Genomic DNA, 6,577 nt, shown 5'->3' with positions numbered 1-6,577 from the left:
TTCCGATCAGACAGCAGACAGTTCACAACCAGAAAACATGGAAAATGTTTGTGTGTGTGTGTGTGTGTGTGTGTGTGTGTGTGTGCGTGTGTGTGTGTGTGTGTGTGTGTGTTGAAATATTGCATAGACAGAACAGGGTAAGTTGGACATTTTTCAAAATAATATCCACTGCGTCTAGTTTCTACTGCGTACAGCAGGTGTCGCTGCAGTGTCTGTAAATTTCACTGTGGGCACCAAATTTGTGAACCATGGATGGCGACTTGAAAATGAATACAACTATCAAGTATGTCACAACAATTATGTAAAAATCATATACAATTATTGTAATCATTTGTAGGCTATGAAACATAGAAACAATACTTGATTAAATGTGCTGTTAAAACATGTGAAAAACATGTCCTCATGTCCCGTGAAAAAAGGTAATGTAATCACTTACTATATATCATACTTATTAATTTAATTTTTTTGTGAATAATAAATGGGAATGTTCATTATGGATTAAGTAGTACTGCAGGTTCTAATTAAACACAACAACAGCATCCATATATTTTTTGTAACGTTTAATCATAAGAAGAAGGTATGAGTTTGCAGCAGTAAAAAAAATAGCCTAATATTAACCACTGAATTATTATGATCCTGAATGATTGGTAATAGTGTCATGCATCAGAAGTAAAATTGTCTTTTTTTTTTCTTCAACGAGAGATCTGCCTTTAGAAATAGCCTACATGTACCAGATGTCCTCGGCGCACTTGCGCATTGGTGTTTTAAGATGGACACGCCTCTTGTCTCCAGTCATCCTAAATCCAATACCCCAACCGGAACGATTCCGACATCATATGAAAGCATTTCTGAGGACAAGCAAATGTTTTTTTTCAGATGAAGACAACCTGAGACCTGGTGCAGGATATATAGCTCCAGCATCCTCATCTGATTCCAGGAATGACATATGTCCAGTGATGCAGTGGACAGAATGCATGCAGCATCATTTGTCACACAGACAGTGCTGTAAGGGACAGCTCGAGGTGTATTTGGCCAAAAAAAATCCGGCCTGTTATTCGTTTAATTACTCATTCATTATTTTTTTTATTGGGAATATGTCGTTGCTCGTAGCCTACCAAGAAATAACCTACACATGAAATCGTGTTGGAATTATAAATTATAGGAAACGGACGCAACACGTTGTTGGCTGGCCATCGGGATCTCAAGGTGTCATTCAGCTTTATTCAGTAAGTACAGAAGTGTCATTGCCTTACATGTAAATAACTACCTTAAATATTGAGAGCACATTTCAGCATTCACGAATCGATGCAAAACCAAAGCCAAGCTATACGAAAATAAATCACTGGGGGTTAACATTCTAAACTTGTATAGCAGTCATCGTTTTGTTTTCGTGTGGAAACCAGCCAACATCATTTATTTATTTATTTATTTATTTAATAACTACAACCTGAGCATTTTGTGTTATTAAAACTTACCTTTTTTGGGAGCTTGTGACCCAAACATATTTTAAAATTATCACGTCAACAGCAATATGTCAGTTTGATTGTTATGACATTTCGTGTCAAACCAATTTTTAGTTTTGCAATGCATAACTAAACTGAAAAATTATAATATTCGGGTTGTGAGGGGTTATTACTGGTGGGTTTGGATAGAATAAATGCAGTTGCTCCAGTCTACTTGACAAGAGCTTGGATGATCTTTTGTAAACAACCAAAGAATAATGTTTATCAGAAGGTAGTTAACATTAAACACAATTTAAAGGGCTTTTTTGATAAATATCCTATTCCTGGATATATCATTTTATGATTCCCCAGCTGTCATTTACTGAGAGACAATAATTATTCTCAAATGTTGCCTTGGGCATCTGATGGCATACTGTGAGTCTAAACAGGTGTGTGTGTGTGTGTGTGTGTGTGTGCGTGCTTGAGTGTGAGTGTGTGTTAGTCAACTGATGCACAGATGTATGTGGATATATGCAGGCCACCATCCCTGCATGAAACAAACGCCTTAAGGAAAAAATGTGTTTGTCTTTAATTTGAAGTGAAAGCTGCTGACTCAAGAACTCAAGCACATTTTCTGCCACTGGAACTGATTTTAGTGTGAGTGTTTTGTAAAAGGAAATAAAAGCTAAAGGATCAGAGGATTAGTGAGTTAACTAAGCTCTGAGACATGCTCACTTAGTGACCTACAGTACAGGTCAAAAGTTTGGAAACATTAGCCTACTATTTTTAATGTTTTTGAAAGAAGTTTCTTCTGCTTATCAAGCCTGCATTTATTTGATCAAAAATACAGACAAAAAAAAAAAAAAAAAAAAAAAATTGTACTATTGTGATATATTATTACAATTTAAAATAATTGGTTTTCAATTTATTAAACTTTAAATTATCATTTATTTCTGTGATGCAAAGCTGAATTTTCAGGATCATTACTCAAGTCTATCACATGATCCTTTAGAAATCATTCTAATATGATGATTCATTATTAAAGTTGGAAACAGTTCTGCTGCTTAATATTTTTTTCATAACCTGTGATACTTTTTTAGGATACTTTGATGAATAAAAAGTAAAAAAAAAACAATACAAAATAAATTAAAAAAAGAAGCATTTAAAAAAAAAAAATAGAAATCTTTTGTAACAACAATATACTGGTCAGTAATTTGGGGTCAGTAATTTTTTTCTTTCTTTTTTGAAATAAATCAGTACTTTTATTCAGCAATTTTTTTATTTTGAATAAATGCAGTTCTTTTTAACTTTTTATTCATCAAATATATTAGGCAGCAGAACTGTTTCCAACACTCATAATAAATCAGAATATTAGAATGATTTCTAAAGGATCATGTGATAGACTGATTGTCTCATGTGACACTGAAGACTGTAGTAATGATGCTGAAAATTCAGCTTTGCATCACAGGAATAAATTATTTTTTTAAAAATTATATTCAAATAGAAAACTATTATTTTAAGTTGTAATAATATTTCACAATATTACTGTTTTTTTTCTGTATTTTTGATCAAATAAACAGCCTTGATAAGCATTAGAGACTTTTTTCAAAAACATTAAAAATAGTAATGTTTCCAAACTTTTGACCTGTACTGTATGTAGATAACTAGGGTAGGGTAGGGTAGATAACTATGCCATAAACTGCTTTTCTTTCTCTTATCTTGTGGCATAATCAATACTATATTATGTCAGTTGACTTTGGAAACATGTAGGCAATATTCTGCAAAATATGTGCAAATGATCTCACTGTGCTGTTTTATCATGTCTGTGTACTTTTATTGAGTTGCATAGTTCTGTGCTTCTTAACCTTTATGCAGTGATAGTTGTTATTTTAATACATTGAATCAATATGTAAAAATTCTGCAGAGCTAAAATAGTCACTTTGTTATTAGTGAACTCTTAGCAAATGTGTCAAATAAATTATGGCTGCAAATTAGCAAGGTCTCATTTGCTACAAAGCTGTGACTATCAGACTTTCAAAAGCCCAATGTGAAGTGAAAACCTCTTAATTAAGACCCAATCAATGCTTTCTTTAGGTTTTGAGTTTCAGGAGACTAATGGTAATATCTTTGAGGTAACTGTACACCACAGTCTCAAGGGCTGAGTTTTTAGACTTTCATTGTCAACTTGTGCTTTTGAGTGTATAGAATGAATTCTATATGGATTCACTGTTTGCTGTCCAGGCATTCCCTGAAGGAAAAGGACATACAGTCTGGAGGGAGTGTACTGTTTCCAGACTGCAGGAAAGAGAGAAGGTGGAGAGAGGACACAGAGAAAAAGAGAAGCACCACGTTCATTATAACAGGAGTGATCTTGTGTCACACCTCTTGCTTGCAGTGTAGACAACAGAATTGGGAAGTAACAAACTAATTAAAAAGAAGAAGAAAAATTAAAAGGATGTAAAACATTAATAACTGCTTATTTTATAGTAGCTCAGCTGATGGAGTTTTGCCACTGTCACCTTTTTCGCCTTTTTTCACGTTTGTTGCCATTGGCTTTTTGCTTGCTTAGTTGGGGACATTAAATGTAACATTTCATTTAATATTCAACAATAATATTGATCTGCCTGCATTGACACCATTATATGAGAACTGAACTGAGCTGGACAATGACATCACGGGTTTCTACAGAGCGGCTATATATATATATATATATATATATATATATATATATATATATATATATATATATATATATAAATGAACTAAATTAATAACTTGTTTACACTTGTTTGCATTATTTTCCTGTTATCTCTGTAAAGCTGCTTTGAAACTATTTGTATTGTAAAAAGTGCTAATAAATAAATGCGACTTGACTTTTGAGTTTTCAGTATAGTTTGCTATCTAGTAACAAGCAACTATTTTAAAGTGAAATGTCCAGTGAGTGTCACTAAAAGTGTTCAGTTTTATCTGAAAGATGAATGTGAATCTGGCATAATTTTGTTATGTTGATTGTTGTATATATCGCGGCAGTTTTTAAATGAAATGTCTGGTGAGTGGTGCTAAAATGTTAATGCTCTAATATGTAAAAAAAAAAAAAAATATGTACCACCATGCTATATCCTATCTTAAACCTAACTAAAAGTGTTAACAAAAGCAAACGTGGGGAAAAAAAAAAACATTTCTGAAGCAACTATGCCATTTTAGCTTGCTATTACATGTCTTCAAGCTCTTTTATCATGACTCGTGGATGAAAATACTTATATTCAAGTGAGCAGGTGAGCTTCCAAGCAAGTTATGTAATGCAACCATCAAAATAAATTAGTTTACATATCATGCACTATGCTAAGTGTTCTGAAGTCATAACAGCGTTGTGCAAATCACACTAAAATTAAGGTGTGTCCCAATTTGTGTACTTTTGCACAATTTTATGACGTTTTGTAGTATAAATAGTGCAAGTAACGTGGAAGCAAGCGGCGCGATGCAATACAACAAATTAAATAAAACTCATTATAATCAGTAATGCTGTCTACACTTGATGCTCGGCGCAATATGACAAATTCCCGACAGTAAACTGATTAAGTAAACTAAACCCATTCTCTTTATGACATACTTCAGGCGCTCGCGTTGCTTCTGACACGAAGAACAAATGGATTTGCAACGGTCGCTTTGTTGTGTCTAGTGTAGACAGCCAAAAGCTGTTGTGGCGCAATTTGACAACTGTCATGTCTGGTGTTGACATATTCGAAAAAATTAAGTGTGGAATGTTGGACACCTCATTCACTCAACTGTCGTAGCTTTAACTAGGTAGTGGCCGGATGGACGGTCGGTTTAGCCAGTCTGTCTGCTTCCTAACCTGAGCCACAATTCACGTTTGAGCTCTAAGACTATGTGCCATATTACTAGAAAGAAGAGCAGCACCATCCCATGAGGGATGAATACCATCTCTTTTCAATAGGTCAGGTCTGCCCCAAAAACTTTTCCAATTGTCCATGAATTCTATATTATTTTGCGGACACCACTTAGACAGCCAGCCATTGAGTGAGGACAGTCTACTAAGTATCTCATCACTCCGGCGAACAGGAAGGGGGCCAGAGCAAATTACAGTGTTTACGATTAGCATTAGCCAGCACTTTTAAATTTGCTTTGATGTCAGGCACTCTGGCTCCCAGCAAACATAGATATAGCAATAGAACAACCAATAACTAGGGCACTTTCAACAGGATTTTCAGTGGGTGTTTCACTGAGTGGGGAGAATCTATTTGCTATGGTAATCGGAGCAGAAGAGCGGTGTTTTGTCCTGCGACTACAGCGTCTCGCGGTCATCCAGTTGCCCTGCTGCACGGGCTCTACAGCCAGAACCGAACAATGTACAGAGTTCATAAAGCTAGTCGCAATCAAACTAGTATCTAAAGCCCTTGCACTCTTACTATCCTCAATTAAAGTTTGGATGTTTGTCTCTAGTTCTGAAATCTTCTCAGTCAGCATGACTATCTCCCTACATTTATCACATGTAATGCCCTCAGTACTGACAGAGAAGGCTTTGCTATACATGTGACACAAAGTGCAAGTGGTAATAACAGGAGAAGACATTACTCACTGTGTTTGTTGACTGATCCTACTTACCACAGTTGTTTAATAGACTCGTAAAAAGCGCAAGCGCGTGAGATAACAAAAAAGGCTAGTGAGATACTAGCGTATTGTGCTAGTGATAACGATTTAGATAAAAGCTAGCGATGTTAATGTGATAGGCAATATTAGACTATATCTAATATATTTTGATGAATAAGTTATATTTAGAAATATAAACAAAAAGGAATGATAGTAAATAGAGATTCAAAACAGAGAGCTATATGGAGCTTACAGACGCAAACCAGCAGCAAGGTAGACAGGAGCAATCGATCAGCAGCAAGGCAGACAGGAACAATCTTAAGACAGGAGCTTTCCCTTTCAACCCTTTTAGTATTCGTTTCAGCTGGAAACTGCAGTGAATATTATGTATTGGTTTTTGGAGATTTGCAAAAATGTAGGTAGAGGCATGTATAATAAGCCTAGGTTGTTTGTTCTTGTGTTACTGTACGGTAACAAACTTGAGTACAATGGGGTTATGGAATTATTATTGCAATATTATTTAGGTA

The 6,577-nt window shown here is 35.0% G+C and overlaps 1 protein-coding gene across 4 annotated transcripts in view; it reads left to right on the top strand.

The window, feature by feature from the left end:
- Nucleotides 1-761: 761 nt before the first annotated feature.
- Nucleotides 762-6,577, top strand: part of galnt13 (polypeptide N-acetylgalactosaminyltransferase 13) — a 122,376-nt gene continuing 116,560 nt past the window's right edge. For 3 of the 4 annotated variants that reach the window (XM_079880250.1, XM_079880249.1, XM_079880248.1), the window contains exon 1: nucleotides 791-1,226. The gene's annotated coding sequence lies outside the window, so the exon portion shown is untranslated. Of the gene's footprint in view, nucleotides 1,227-6,577 lie in introns of all 4 variants that reach the window. The other variant, XM_079880247.1, reaches the window with a different exon arrangement.

This window comes from Squalius cephalus, assembly GCF_949319135.1.
Source record: "Squalius cephalus genome assembly, chromosome: 9".
Lineage (NCBI taxonomy): Eukaryota > Metazoa > Chordata > Actinopteri > Cypriniformes > Leuciscidae > Squalius > Squalius cephalus.
This window is presented reverse-complemented; position numbering and strand designations above follow the sequence as displayed.